General features: G+C 42.0%; 1 protein-coding gene and 1 pseudogene across 3 annotated transcripts in view; one reads left to right on the forward strand and one right to left on the reverse strand.

Annotated features, from left to right (window-relative positions):
• RERE (arginine-glutamic acid dipeptide repeats) overlaps nucleotides 1-14,299 on the forward strand; it is a 469,695-nt gene that overhangs the window by 70,685 nt on the left and 384,711 nt on the right. The gene's annotated exons all lie outside the window — the stretch shown is intronic.
• On the reverse strand, nucleotides 146-2,372 carry LOC111544575 (annotated as a pseudogene).

Genomic DNA, 14,299 nt, shown 5'->3' on the forward strand with positions numbered 1-14,299 from the left:
TTGGCATAATCCTTGGCATGTCCGAAGTGTTTTTTCCTGTAGCGGGGGTGGCAGAGTTACGGTTGGTGGATGTTTGTAAATGGGGGCTGCTTAAATGAGTATGTTTCAGAGTTACTGAGAGATTGTCATGATGGGCAACAGAACACTACCTATTTTGGAAAGTGTGCTCAGATGTTTCAAGCACTTTGGAGCAGCTTGTATTGTAGATAGTCAAGGTTTTCTTCATTCCGCCTCATGGAGAAGATAATTTGAAGGGCCACAGGAAGTTATTGGCTTCTTTGAAGCATTTGCCAGTAGTATAGATCTCATGAATCAGATCCTCCATGCAGATGATGCCATATTTACCAAGAGATAGAGCAATCAAAGCGTTGTCTGTCAAAGCAATTTGCTTATTGATTTTGCCATAACCACGCTTAGTTCCTTTACTGACTTCAGATTTGGGTTCCCACATGTAATATACGATTCTACAATCCTCAGCGTATTAACTGAAGCCTTGTTGAGCTTCACAAATGTTCCAATGAAGATCTGACAAAGGCAAAGAAGCTGCAACACCTTTCGGACCTCTGGGCTCCCACCACTGATACCTCTGATCCTGATGGCAAAGGCCAATTTGGGTTCTGCAGGTACATAGAAGTTGCCAGCTTTTCTTGCCATCCTTGCCGTTCGAATTTCAGTTCTGTACGTCTGCCTATATTCCTTGTGATAGTGCTTTGCTTTTTCATAGATAAGGTTCCTCCTTGCCTTTCAAAGCATGTTTTGGGCAAACTTCTTTCTTAGGCGTGACCTTCAGCTCTGAAATTCCTTTGCTTTTTCTTAAGGGTTTCTGGCACAGCAGGAAGCACCTTCTTCTCTTCTACACCCTCCGTGTTTCCAGCCAGAAAAAGAGGCTCTGGTTTTTAAAAGACTACTGGGTTTGTGACACTCAACAGATGTTGAATGAGGCAGAATGGTCTCTACATGTAGCACTTTACACCCAGGTCTTAGCCCTCATCTTCTTGACTATTGCAGCATTCATTTATTCAACACATTGACTACTGACTGTGTGCCACGCGTGGTTCTAGAAGTAACAGCCTCCTAATTCCTCTTCAGTCTTCCACTTTCATCACTCTATAATCCGTTCTTTTTTTTTTTTTTTTTGAGACAGAGTCTTGCTGTGTCAGCCAGGCTGGAGTACAGTGGCATAATCTTGGCCCACTGTAACCTCGGCCTCTTGGATTCAAGCTATTCTCCTGCTGGTGTTATAGGTGCCCACCACCACGCCTGGCTAATTTTTGTATTTTTAGTAGAGATGAGGTTTCGCTCTGTACAGGTGCCTGCCACCACGCCTGGTTAATTTTTGTAATTTTAGTAGAGATGAGGTTTCGCTGTGTTGGCCGGCTTGGTCTCGAACTCCTGGTCTCAAGTTACCCGCCTCGGCCCCCCAGAGTGCTGAGATTACTGGTGTGAGCCACTGTGCCTGACCTGTAGTTCATTCTTTACACAGAGTTGGAGGAGTGGGATTGCTTTTTCAGAAACGTAGATCACCTCATTCTCTTACTTAAAACCCTTCAGATTCTCATTCTGCTGATAATAAAATACAGATTTTTTCTTCCTATGGCTGTGTGCCAGCATAGCTGACACTTCGGAGTCTCTGATATAAGTGTGACCACTCTCCACTTGCTCCCTTAGCTTCAGTCACAGTGGCCTCCTGTCCTTTCTGTTGTTTTAGGAACTAACAAGCTAACTCTCACTGAGGTATATTGCATTCATCATAATTGCCTCAGTGCGGTTCCATCAGGTTTTTTCTTTGTTTGCTTCATTTTATAATTTAGATCTCATTTCAATATTATTCCTTAGGGAGGCTCTCCTTGGCTTCCGGTCTAAAGTACCGCATTACTCTACAACACCTTATCCTTTTTTTTTCCAGAGTAAAATTGTGTTATTTTCCTTTTTACTTACGTATTATTTGATGCCTTTCTTGTGAAATTGTCTACAATTAAATTCCCAGTGGCAGGAATAATTCTCAGAATATAATAAACTCCCAAGAAATATTTTAAAAATGAATGAATAAGCTCACAGTGATCTCCTTCATATATCTCTATTGGAGTCTACCATTACAGTGAAGTTGTTAGTATGAGGTGGTTAGGAGCACTGGCACTGCTTACTAGATTGGGTGACCTTGGACATGTTACTTAACTCCTCCAGCTCTTCAATTCCTTATCCAAAAATTGTGATAATAATAATAATTATACCCACTTCATGGAGTGGTTTTGATTATTAAAGGAACAGATAATTAAGTACTTGTAAAGCAAGTAAAACAGTACCTGACTCACAGGTTACAGAGATCTTGGTAAATGTTAGCCATTATTATTACCATCATCGCTGTCCCCCATGCCTATGAAATGCCAGAATAGAGACCTACTTACTTAATTAGATCCTCTTTTTAAAATATGTATCTTCTGATACCTCATTATGAAACAAGACCTATTTGGGCCTTTTAGGAATGGCAGTTTTGATTGGATAAGAAAAGAAAGGAGTAACATAGGAAGGTGGGACTAAGTCTGATGAGGTCCTTGAAATGCTTAAAGTCTACACCTTTGGGGTTGGGAAGAAAGACAAAAGGAGAAATTGAGCAATCACCAGGTTTTTCATACTTGCCAATGTTAATGAGAATGTTGAAGTTGGGATACTACCAAAAATTGCTTGGTAAGTTGCTCGTCCTGGAATTAATGCGTGCATACTGATGAAGAAAGCTCTTGACACTTTTGGCTCTGTTTCCATAATCTGTAGGGTTCCTAACCATATACTTGGGTTGGAGCACAAAGCTTGTGTTTGGAACTGAAGAGAGTATCTGATGATAGCATGGAGAATGGATGGAAGGGGAGGGCTGTACAAGATACAGCAACATAACCTGTAGGACTATTGTGGTAACTGAGTTTAGAGATGTGGAAGCTCTGAACTAAGATAGTGATGGTGTGAGAGTGAATGAGAGAGGGTATCTGGCGTGGGGCTGAGAGAAGAGTCTAAGATAATTCCCAGGTTTCTGACTTAAGTGACTGTGGATGAGTTAGAATCCCACGTTTGAGTCTCAGCTCCACTATTTTGGCAAGTTCCTTCATTTTTCTAAGCTTAGTTTCATTACCTGTAAAATGGTAGAGGTAAATAAGGGTGTTTCTCTCTCAGAATTGTCTTGAACTTTAGATGAAATTATGTGTCGTTGTATATAATTACTTAAGTAATACAGAAAGTTATGGCCGGGAGTGGTGGCTCACGCTTGTAATCCCAGCAGTTGGGGAGGTTGAGGTGGGCGGATCACTTGAGGTCAGGAGTTTGAGACCAGCCCAGCCAACATGGTGAAACCCCATCTCTCCTAAAATAAATACAAAAATTAACTGGGTGTGGTGGCATACACCTGTAATTCTAGCTACTCGGGAGGCTGAGGCAGGAGAATTGCTTGAACCCAGGAGGCGGAGTTCTTGGCAGTGAGCCGACATTGTGCCATTGCACTCCAGCCTGGGTGACAGAGCGAAGCTCTGTCTCAGATATACCTCCTCTCTTATTATCTTTAGTAACAACTAGGACAGGAAATAACATTAATGAGATAATCAGATTAGAGAGTAAGGGAGGATTAGGTTTTGGGGGTAAAATGTATATGGGATATTTAGAGAATTCCAGTTCACTGTTTGCATATGGGTTTAAGTTTAAGAAGATAGCTCTGTAACTAAGGAGGTAATAATTAGAGTGTCTTAAATATAGTAGATACTCAGTAAATCAAGTATGAATATCATGTGTTGATTTATCTGTCTTTCCAAAGTTGCAGTTGGTAGCAAAAAAAAATCAGGATGTTTAAAAAAAATTGGACAAAACCTTCTTTGAGCCTTCATCACTTCTGGCCTGGTTACCCTAGCAGGTTCTTTTTTTCTTTTCTTTCTTTTTTTTTTTGTGGGAGAAAGTCTCGCTCTGTCGCCCAGGCTGGAGTGCAGTGGCGTCATCTCGGCTCACTGCAAGCTCCGCCTCCTGGGTTCACACCATTCTCCTGCCTCAGCCTACTGAGTAGCTGGGACTACAGGCGCCCATCACCATGCCCGGCTCATTTTTTGTATTTTTAGTAGAGACAGGGTTTCACCAAGTGTTAGCCAGGGTGGTCTCTATCTCCTGACCTCATGGTCCGCCTGCCTGTGCTTCCCGAAGTGCTGGGATTACAGGCGTGAGCCACTGCACCCGCTACCTAGCAGGTTCTTAACGGGTCTTGTTCTCCCTGCCCACCTCCCACTTCCACACCCACCCCCATGCCAGTTGTTTTCACAACACAGCAAGCCTAAAGATCCTTTTAAAAGTTAAGTCAGGGCTGGGCGCGGTGGCTCATGCCTGTAATCCCAGCACTTCGGGAGGCTGAGGCAGGCGGAGGTGGATCACGAGGTCAGGAGATTGAGACCATCCTGGCTAACACCGTGAAACCTCGTCTCTACTACAAATACAAAAAATTAGCCGGGTGTGGTGGTGGGCGCCTGTAGTCCCAGCTACTTGGGAGGCTGAGGCAGGAGAATGGCATGAACCCAGGAAGCGGAGCTTGCAGTGAGCCGAGATTGTGCCACTGCACTCCAGCCTGTGCGACAGAGCGAGACTCCATCTCAATAAAACAAAAAACAAAAAAGAAAGTTAAGTCAGATCCTGTCCCTCTTCTGCTTGGGACTTTGCAATGGCTTGACCTTTCACGATGCATCTTGGGGGTGTCTGTCTCTCTGTCTCTGTCTGTCTCTCTCCTGCTCCCTCTGTCTATCTTTCGCTTCCCCTCATTTCCCTTCTCTCTCCCCTCCCTCCCCTGTCTGCCCTCCTTCTCTCTCCCACCCTCCCCACCACCCCTCCCTGTCTGCCCTCCTTCTCTCTCACTGCCCCCCCCACCCCAATACACACCCCCACACTTGCTTGCTCCAGCCACACAGGTCTTCTTGCTGTTTCTCTTATCTGCCAGGTGTCCTCTTGTAGCTGTTAATTCGGCCCTGAGTACAATTAATTATAATGTAAGTCAGACCACAATCACGACTTGTATGTCAGTATAGTGTCTGACTTACGATGCTTTGACTTAGAATTTTTTAACTTTATGATGGTGCAAAAATGATACACAGTCAATAGAAACCATACTTTGAGTACCATATAACCATTTTGTTTTTTACTTTCCGTATTCAATAAGTTACATGAGATACTCAGGTTTATTATAAAATAGGCTTTGTATTAGATGATTTTGCCCAGTTGTAGATTAATGTAAGTGTTGCGAGCAAATATCATGCAGGGTAGGCCAAGCTGTGATGTTTGGTAAAGTAAGTGTATTAAATTATTAAATTCATTTTCAACTTAGAGTATTTTCAGCTTTTTCAGTGGGTTTATCAGACTTTCCTCATGTTATAGCAAAGATGGCTGTCTGTAGCTCTAGGCCTCATCCCTGTTGCTAGTGGATCCAGCAAAAAGAGATCCTTTTTTTTTTTTTCTTCTTCTTCTGGTGGTTCTAGCAGAAGTTATAGGGAGGGTTCTCAGTGGTTCTTCCTGAGACACGGGCCCATTTTTGAACAAGTCATGGTGGCCAGGAGGATTTAGTATGGTGAGCAACCCTGGATCCACCCAAACTACATGTTATTAGGTCCCCCCGTATGAAGTGGTAGTTTCCTAGAATAAAGTGGGTGAGGAGGGTGCTTTGTTAAACAGACAAAAGCTATCATCAGACTATGCTTTCCATTAACATAGATAAAATCTCTTTGAACAGAGATATAAAGAGAGTACTTTGGCAATACCCTGAAGGCAACAAATAATTCTGATTGTAAGGATCAAAGAAATTTTCACAGAGGTTACATTTAAACTGGACCTTTCAAAAGTAGGAGGAATTTTATTTGGTTTTGTTTTGAGATAGGCTCTTACTCAGTAGCCCAGGCTGCAATGCAGTGGCAGGATCATGGCTCACTGCAGGCTCAACTTCCTGAGTTCAGGCAGTCCTGCTTCAGCCTCTTGAGTACCTGGGACCACAGGCACGTGCTACCATGCTTGGCTAATTTTTAATTTTTATTTTTTGTAAAGATGAGCTCTCCCTGTGTTTTCTAGGCTGGTCTTGAATTCCTGGGCTCAAGCGATTCTCCTGCCCCAGCCTCAAAGTGCTAGTATTACAGGTGTGAGCCACCGTTCATGGCCAGTAAGAAAGATGTTTTAAAACAGAAAAGAAAGGGAATATATGTTAGGGGGTGGAAAAGTATGTATGCCAAGACATGGAGGGTTGGAGCATGGAGGAGAAGGGGCTGAGGCCAGAGGTCCAATCCATGTATTAGAGTATTAAGGAGTTTAGACTTCATTCAGTGAACGATGGAATCCTGTAGAAGTTTTAAGCAGGAGTATAATCTCATCACACCTCCTTTTGCAGTAGGTTAGCCAGGCGATCATGACAGCTGAACCTAGGCCAAGGGTAGTCTGGAATGGAATGGGACAGATTGGAAACCATTTGGGAGATAGAAATGAAATTATAATAGCTGGACATGCCAAGTGTCAGTGGTTGGCAGAAACATAACCATGTGTATTAGTCTGTCTTTGCACTGCTATAAAGAAATACCTGAGCCTGTTTAATTTATAAAGGAAAGAGGTTTAATTGACTTACAATTCTATGTAGCTGGAGAGGGCTCAGGAAACTTACAGTCATGGCAAAAGGCAAAGCAGGCACCTTCCCAAGGCAGCAGGAGGGAGTGAGGAGCGAAGTGGGAAGAGCCGGTTATAAATCCCTCAGATCTCCTGAGCACTCAACATCTCAATAACATCATGGGGGAAATGGCCCCATGGTCCAATCACCCCCTGCCAGGTCTCTCCCTAGACACATGGGGATTATGGGGATTACAGTTCAAAATGAGACTTGGGTGGGGACACAGCCAAACCGTATCACCATGGAAGTCACTAGAATGCCCTAGGGTGAAGTGGTGGAGGAGTGGTTTATAACTGAGAGTTTCTATTCATGGACCCGCTTGACTGGAGGTGGGATAAACTGCATCTACAGCGCCATGCATGTCATGGGAAAATCAAATTGTCCTAATACGTGATTTCTGTTTTCTTGGGTCTAGGTGATTTTGAAGTTTTCCATTTTAGACTATGGACATTTGTCTCCATTATCCTGTACATACTATTTATTTCATCTCAGTTGATTTAAAAAGTCTTTCTGTATGGGGAACGTATATTTTATTTCTTTTGTCTCTTACCACAAAATGCAGTGTGGAACTTTGTACGTTTTAGCTTACTGACTTTTGTTAACTGATCAACACCTCTATTTCTGTTTTCTTATTTTATCACTAAAATTTGAAGGTGATCTCTTTTAGACCGTATTATGAGCTATTTAGATCAGTTCTGTCTTTCCTGTTGTTTTAATGGCCAGATGGCACACTGGATGGTATACTTTTTCTATCAGAATTACCTGATTGAGAGTGTACCCATCAGTTATTTTGCTGTGTATGTTTTAGATAGTAGACATGTTTAAGAATGCAGCTAATACAGTGTTTGTGAAGAGTTGTAGTATTAGAGGATGTGTATGTGGAGAAAAAAAGGTGAAACGGAATTCTCCCTGCGGTTAATGTGACCTTCATAATGTTTGAGTGGTGTGGTGTAAAATTGTTGCTACCCACATATGAAACTTAAGCAGTTTACATTTTCTACATAGGGTGCAGTTTACATTTTCTACATCAGGGTTTTTCCATTGCTTTAGCAGGACATAGAATTCCTTGCTTTTTGTTAAAATATATGTGAGCACTCAGGGGCAGCCTTAATGATTTTTGGGTGTAGTTGGAATAACAATTTCATTTTGAAAAGTCCTTTGGGCTTTAAGTTAAATGAAAGGACATACATCTCTTAAATGTATGTCCACTCCCGCTTGGAGAGCTTTTCATTTCACAGCGTCAGTATTAAGATTAATTTCCGGGACTATCTATATTCTTTCATTCAATCACTATTTATTGAGCACTTACTGTGCTTCAGCACACAGTTCTAAGTGCTGAGGAAGCAACAGTGAGTGAAACAAACCCAAATATTCCTTAATTCATGGAGAAAATATTCTAGTGGGAGAAAACAGACAGTAATATACAAATAAATAAAGATTTGATGGTGAAAAGTGCTGTGGAGAAAAACCAAGCAGGCATGGGGGAAATGGCAAGCTGAGATTTGGCTGAGGGAGTAAGTGGTCATGGTGGGCTTAAAGAATGATTGGGGGAAAGGTGACATTTTAGCAGGTAAGTGAGGGACTGAGCCCTGTAGAAGTAAAGGAAAAGATCAGTCTTGATAGAGAAAATATCCTCAAGGCCCTTGTTAAGTTTCATTTTATTGACAAGATCTTCTTGATTAAACTATGCATGTCTATACATGTTATAGAAGATGAAATATATATCAGTTGGAATAAAAATAGTTTAAATATGGCCAAGAGTGGCTGGGTGCGGTGGTTCACGCCTGTAATCCCAGCATTTTGGGAGGCCAAAGATTCCTTGAGGCCAGGAGTTTGGGACCAGCCTGGCAAACAAGGCGAAATCCTGTCTCTACTTTAAAAAAAAAAAAAAAAGAAAAAAAAATTACAAAAATTAGCCTGGTGTGGTGGCGTATGCCTGTAGTCCCTGCTACTTGGGAGGCTGAGGTGGGAGGATTGCTTGAGCCTAGGAGGTGGTGGTTTCAGTAAGCCCAAATTGTGCCACTGCACTCCAGCCTGGATGACAGAGTGAGACCTTGTCTGAAAAAAAATATAGGACTACAGGCACGCACCACTGCATCTGGCTAATTTTTAAAATTTTTTGTAGAGATGGGGACTTGCCTTGTTGCCCAGGTTGTTCTCAAACTCCTGGCCTCAAGTAGTGCTCCCACATTAGCCTCCCAAAGTGCTGGGATTATAGGTGTCAGCCACTGTGCCCAGCTTGAATAAACAGCATACTTACCATATCTTTTTTAAACAAGTGTGTAATAAACTCACACACTTTTAAGTAAGATCATACAGTTGTCCAAAATGTATCTCGAGGATTAAACAATTATTGAGTTGCTGAAATAATGTCTGTCTGTATCCTAAGTTTGTTTCCCCCTTTAGACTGTGAGAATGATATAAATAAACAATAACAACAAAAGAGCTTAAATCTTCAAGATTATACCTTTTTTTTTTTTTTTCTTGAGACAGGATCTCACTCAGTCACCCAGGCTGGACTGTAGTGGCATGATCACAGCTCACCGCAGCATCAACCTCCCAGGTTCAGGTGATCCTCCCACCTCAGCCCTTCGAGTAGCTGGGACTACAGGGATACCCCATCACACCTGGCTAATTTTTAACCATCATGTCTGGCTAATTTTAGCCATCATGCCTGGCTAATTTTTGTATGTTTTGTAGAGAGAGGGTTTTGCCATGTTGCCCAGGCTGGTCTTGAACTCCTGGACTCAAGTGATCTACCTGCCTTGGCCTCCCAAAGTGCTGGGATTGCAGGTGTGAGCCAGCGCCTCTGGTGGTTGTACTTTGTATATTTTAGTGCTTTGGCTTGTGTGAATTCTACAAGTCCTCAATATATTTCCCCTGGCCATTGAGTGGATGAGATTGCTACTCACTATTACGGATTTGGCTAAATTTCCTCCCAGAGTGGCAGAGTAACTTTATATACCAATTCAACTCTACAGTCTGCTCCATATATCCCTGAGCAAATTCCTGGAGTTAGCCAGAGAGATACTCCCTTTGGGAGTGTCAGAGAGGACCTAGTTTTTATTTCGTATGGGTCAGAGTGCTTTAGAAGACTGTTTACATTGCATAATGATTCTAGAACTGTGATTGGGTAAACAAGTTACTGAAAACAAATAGGATGTATTGATTTTCTACTGTAGAAGCATGGTGTGCTATGGAATGTCATGTTGTAATATTTGAGTTTCATTATTGGGTGTAAATAAACAGAATCCTTTGATATATACGTACTACGCTGGGATGGCACGGTTCACCTTGAAAACTAACAGTCTTTTTCCTCATCTGCATACAGTATACTGAAATCATATAAATTTGTAATTGCCAGCTGGCTGAATTAGTTCTTTTTCTTTTGAGGAATAGACTTTATATTTTACTTTATTTTAATTGTTAGGCATGAGACAAAGGCATTGTCTCCTTATCCTTAGAGTTATATGTGTGTAATAATTTTATTGCATGTATGCTGATCAACATATCAGATATAATGTCAAAGCCAAAATTTTCTCCTTTTATGTTGTTATTCGCTTCATAAAATGTTTCCCGTTGTATTAGTCTGTTCTCGCTGCTATGAAGAACTAAGACTGGGTAATTTATAAAGGAAATAGGTTTAATTGACTCATAGTTCCACACTGCTGGGGAGGCCCCAGGAAACTTACAATCATGGCGGAAGGTGAAGGGAAAGCAAGGCATCTTCTTCACAGGGTGGCAGGACAGAGTGAGTGATAAACGAAGTGGGGAAAAGCCCCTTATAAAACCATCAGATCTTATGAGAACTCACTCACCTTCATGAGAACAGCATGGAAGAAACTGGCTCCACGATTCAGTTACCTCCACCTGGTCTCTCTCTTGACATGTGGGGTAATGAGGATTATGGGGTTTATAATTCAAGGTGAGATTTGGGTGGGGACACAACGCCTAACCATGTCACCCCCCTTCATTCAACATCCATTAACTGAGCTGATATTGAGTGTCTGCTTTGTTCTAGACATCTTGCTAACTCTTTGGGATTCAGTGATTAAGAAATTTTTCTTGCCTTCATAGAGGTAAAAGTATGAATGATGAGAGTTAGTTAATCAGGAATTATGGTCATGTGCTGTGTAAAGAAATTTTGGGCAATGGTGGACCACACCACATATATGACATTGGTTCCATAAGATTATAATGGAGGTGAAAATTTCCTATTGCTTAATGATGTTGTATGTGGTATAAGGTTGTAGCCCAGTATATTACTCGTGTGTGTGTGGTGATGCTGGTGTAAGCAGACCTAATATGCTGCCGGTTATATAAAAGTATACCACATTCAATCATGGACAGTAAATAATACTTGATAGTGATTATAAATGATTGTTTTACTGGTTTATGTATTTACTATAGTGTACTTTTTATCATTATTTTAGAGTGTACGTCCCCTACTTACATATAAAATAATTAACTGTAAAATAGCCTCCAGCTATTCTGGAAGAGGTATTCCGGAAGAAGGCATTGTTATTGCAGGAGATGACAGCTCCATGTCATTGCCCCTGGAGACCTTCCATTGGTCCAAGATATGGAGGTGCAAGAGCAATATTGATGATCCTGACCCTGTTTATGCCTAGACTAATGTGTGTGTTTGTGTTAGTTTTCTTTCTTTTTTTTTTTTTTTTGAGACAGAGTCTCGCTCTGTCGCCCAGGCTGGAGTGCAGTGGCGCGATCTCGGCTCACTGCAAGCTCCGCCTCCTGGGTTTATGCCATTCTCCTGCCTCAGCCTCCTGAGTAGCTGGGACTACAGGTGCCCGCCACCTCGCCTGGCTAGTTTTTTGTATTTTTTAGTAGAGACGGGGTTTCACCGTGTAGACCAGGATGGTCTCGATCTCCTGACCTCGTGATCCACCCGTCTCGGCCTCCCAAAATGCTGGGATTACAGGCTTGAGCCACTGCGCCCGGCCTGTGTTAGTTTTCAACAGAAACATTAAAAAAGTGAAAAAATTTAAAAATAGAATAAAACTTATAGAATAAGATTATAAAAATAAAATATCTTTGTAGAACTGCATAGTGTATTCATGTTGTGTTTTAAGCTGAGTTATTAGGAGTCAAAAAGTTTCAAAAATGGTTTATAAAGTAAAAAACTTACAGTAAACGAAGGCTGATTTATTATTGAAGAAAGAATAATATTTAAAAGATGGATTTAGTGTAACCTAAGCACAGTGTTTATAAAGTTCACAGTGGTGTACAGTAATGTCCTTGGCCTTCACATTTACTCAACACTGACTCACTGACTCACCCAGAGCAACTTCCAGTGAGCTCCATTCATGGTAAGTGCCCTAGACAGATATACCATTGTATTACAGTTGTTTACAGTATTCAGTACTGCAACATGCTGTACAGATTTGTAGTCTAGGAACAGTAGGCCATAGGTATCATCTAGGCTTGCGTAACTACACTCTATCATATTCACACAAGGATGAACATATATCCATTGTTAAGCAACATATGATTGTACAATAATGTGTGGTAAGTGTCCTCAGTGGGGAAGAAGAGGGTTCTATTGGGTGTACTTAGCAGGGGCAACTGACTTGGAGCAAGAGAGTTGAGAGCCGAAGAATGATGAAGGATCAGCTAACTGAAAAGTGGATATGGCAATAGGGGAAAGAAGGAAGGCTGTTGTGGGCAGAGGAAACCCATGTGCAGTGGTCCAGAGGCAAAACAAAACAACAAAAAGCAAGCAAGTAAAACTGGATGGCGGCATTAACACTATTATTAACAATAATATATTATTATGTAATGTAATATAATTAAACAATAATGTATCACGATTACTAACATTAATCATAATGGAGTGAAGTGGATGGAGTGAAGTGGATGGATTCAAGAACTACTTAGAAAGAAGGTAGAGCCTGTAGGACTTGATGATTGGAGGAAGAATCAAGGATGCCTCTAGGTTTTGGGTTTGGACAACTGATAGATGATGGTGCTTGTGTCAGTTATTGATTTATTGCTTCTCACCTCGAAGTTTGTCCTTCATTGCTTGCTCTGTGAAAATGAATCTGGGCCTTTTGCTTTTCCTCTGCCAGCTGGCATGATGTTAAGTTTTGTCAGTAGAGAGTGCTGGAGAGACACTGAGGAGGAAAGAGTTTTACTTGCTGATTCCAAGAGAGGCTGGTGTGGCACATGGGGTTTCTTCAGTGCTCAGGCATTTGCAGTTTAGTGGCCAGCAGCTCTCCTCCTGCCCAGGTAGCGGAGTGCCTCCACTGAGACACTTCCCTGCAAACAACTTTCCTTAGCATTCTAGAGGACTGATTTCTGGCAAATTTCACAGAGTAGATCTCCTGAATTTCTGTCAGGTATGAGCCCCCTCCAGCGAGGTCTGGATCTCAGCCCTAGTGTTGGGAGAACTCTTTCTTGGGTGCTCTGTCTCAGCCTTAAGGGTGGTGGCAATTATATGCTGTGTTACGTAATATTATATTTGCTACTATATTTTATGTCAGCTATTGCTATGTTCCTTCAAGGTCTTTTTCTTATTTGCCAAGTTCTCATTAATCTCTTGTTATAGTTAATGATTTTTAATCTTCCCTTGTTCAAATTACTATGTAGTTTCTGTCTCCCTGATTGGATTTAGACTGTGACTGGATATAGAGTGTTCTGTTAGAATCATGAAGAGAGAGCATATTTGGGGAGAGAGATGGACAAAATTTGGGTCATGACCAACTTTAAGTACAGAACACTCACAAGGAGATATCCAAGTGCCTGTCATATATGGGCCTGGAATGAGCTCTGAAGATCTGGATTGGAGATTGCCCAGGAAGAGTGTGAGGAAAGAGATGACAGTATAGCCAGGATAGAGTCCTGTAGGTTACAGCCTGTTCACATGAAAAGGAACCTCCTAAGGAGGCTGGGGAAGACTGATTGGAGGGATACTATAGTTTATTATTATATTATTCGTAGGGTTGTTGTGAAGGTGAAATGAGTTGATATTATATAAAGCACTGAGCATAATGTCTGGCACATACATCCTTAGTAAATGTGACTACTGACTGTGCTGTTGTCTGCTGGGCACTGTGGTGGGTGACAGGGATAGAGGATGACCAGGGCTGCAGGCTCTGCCTTGAGGGGTGGGGAATGGGAAGAGGCTTGTTAAGTATATTATAGTGAGTGGTAGGTGTCAGAAAGGTGTGAATAGGCTGGGTGTGGTGGCTCATGCCTGTAATCCCAGCACTTTGGGAGGCTGAGGCAGGAGGATTGTTTGAGGTCAGGAGTTTGAGACCAGCCCAGGAGAGTCACTTGAATCCAGGAGGCAGAGGTTGCAGTGAGCCGAGTTCACACCACTGTACTCAGCCTGAGTGACAGAGCGAGACTCCGTCTCAAAAAAATAAAAAAAAAGAACAACAACAAAAGAAAGGCATAAAGAAAGCTCCAGAAACTTATGCCTCGGATATTCTGATCAGGGGCCGCAGAGGAGGTAAAGGCTCAGCTGGATCTTGGAGGAGAGGTGCAGGTTTGCCCCATGGAGAGAAGGCAGGGAAGGTCTTCTGAACAGAGGGAAGAGCATTAGCCAAGGAGGGAGAGTGTTTGACAGCCCAGTCCCACAATGGGGTCATGGGACTTAGGGGTTTCTGAATAGCTATTTATTCTACA

This window comes from Piliocolobus tephrosceles, chromosome 1, assembly GCF_002776525.5.
Source record: "Piliocolobus tephrosceles isolate RC106 chromosome 1, ASM277652v3, whole genome shotgun sequence".
In the NCBI taxonomy this organism is placed as follows: domain Eukaryota; kingdom Metazoa; phylum Chordata; class Mammalia; order Primates; family Cercopithecidae; genus Piliocolobus; species Piliocolobus tephrosceles.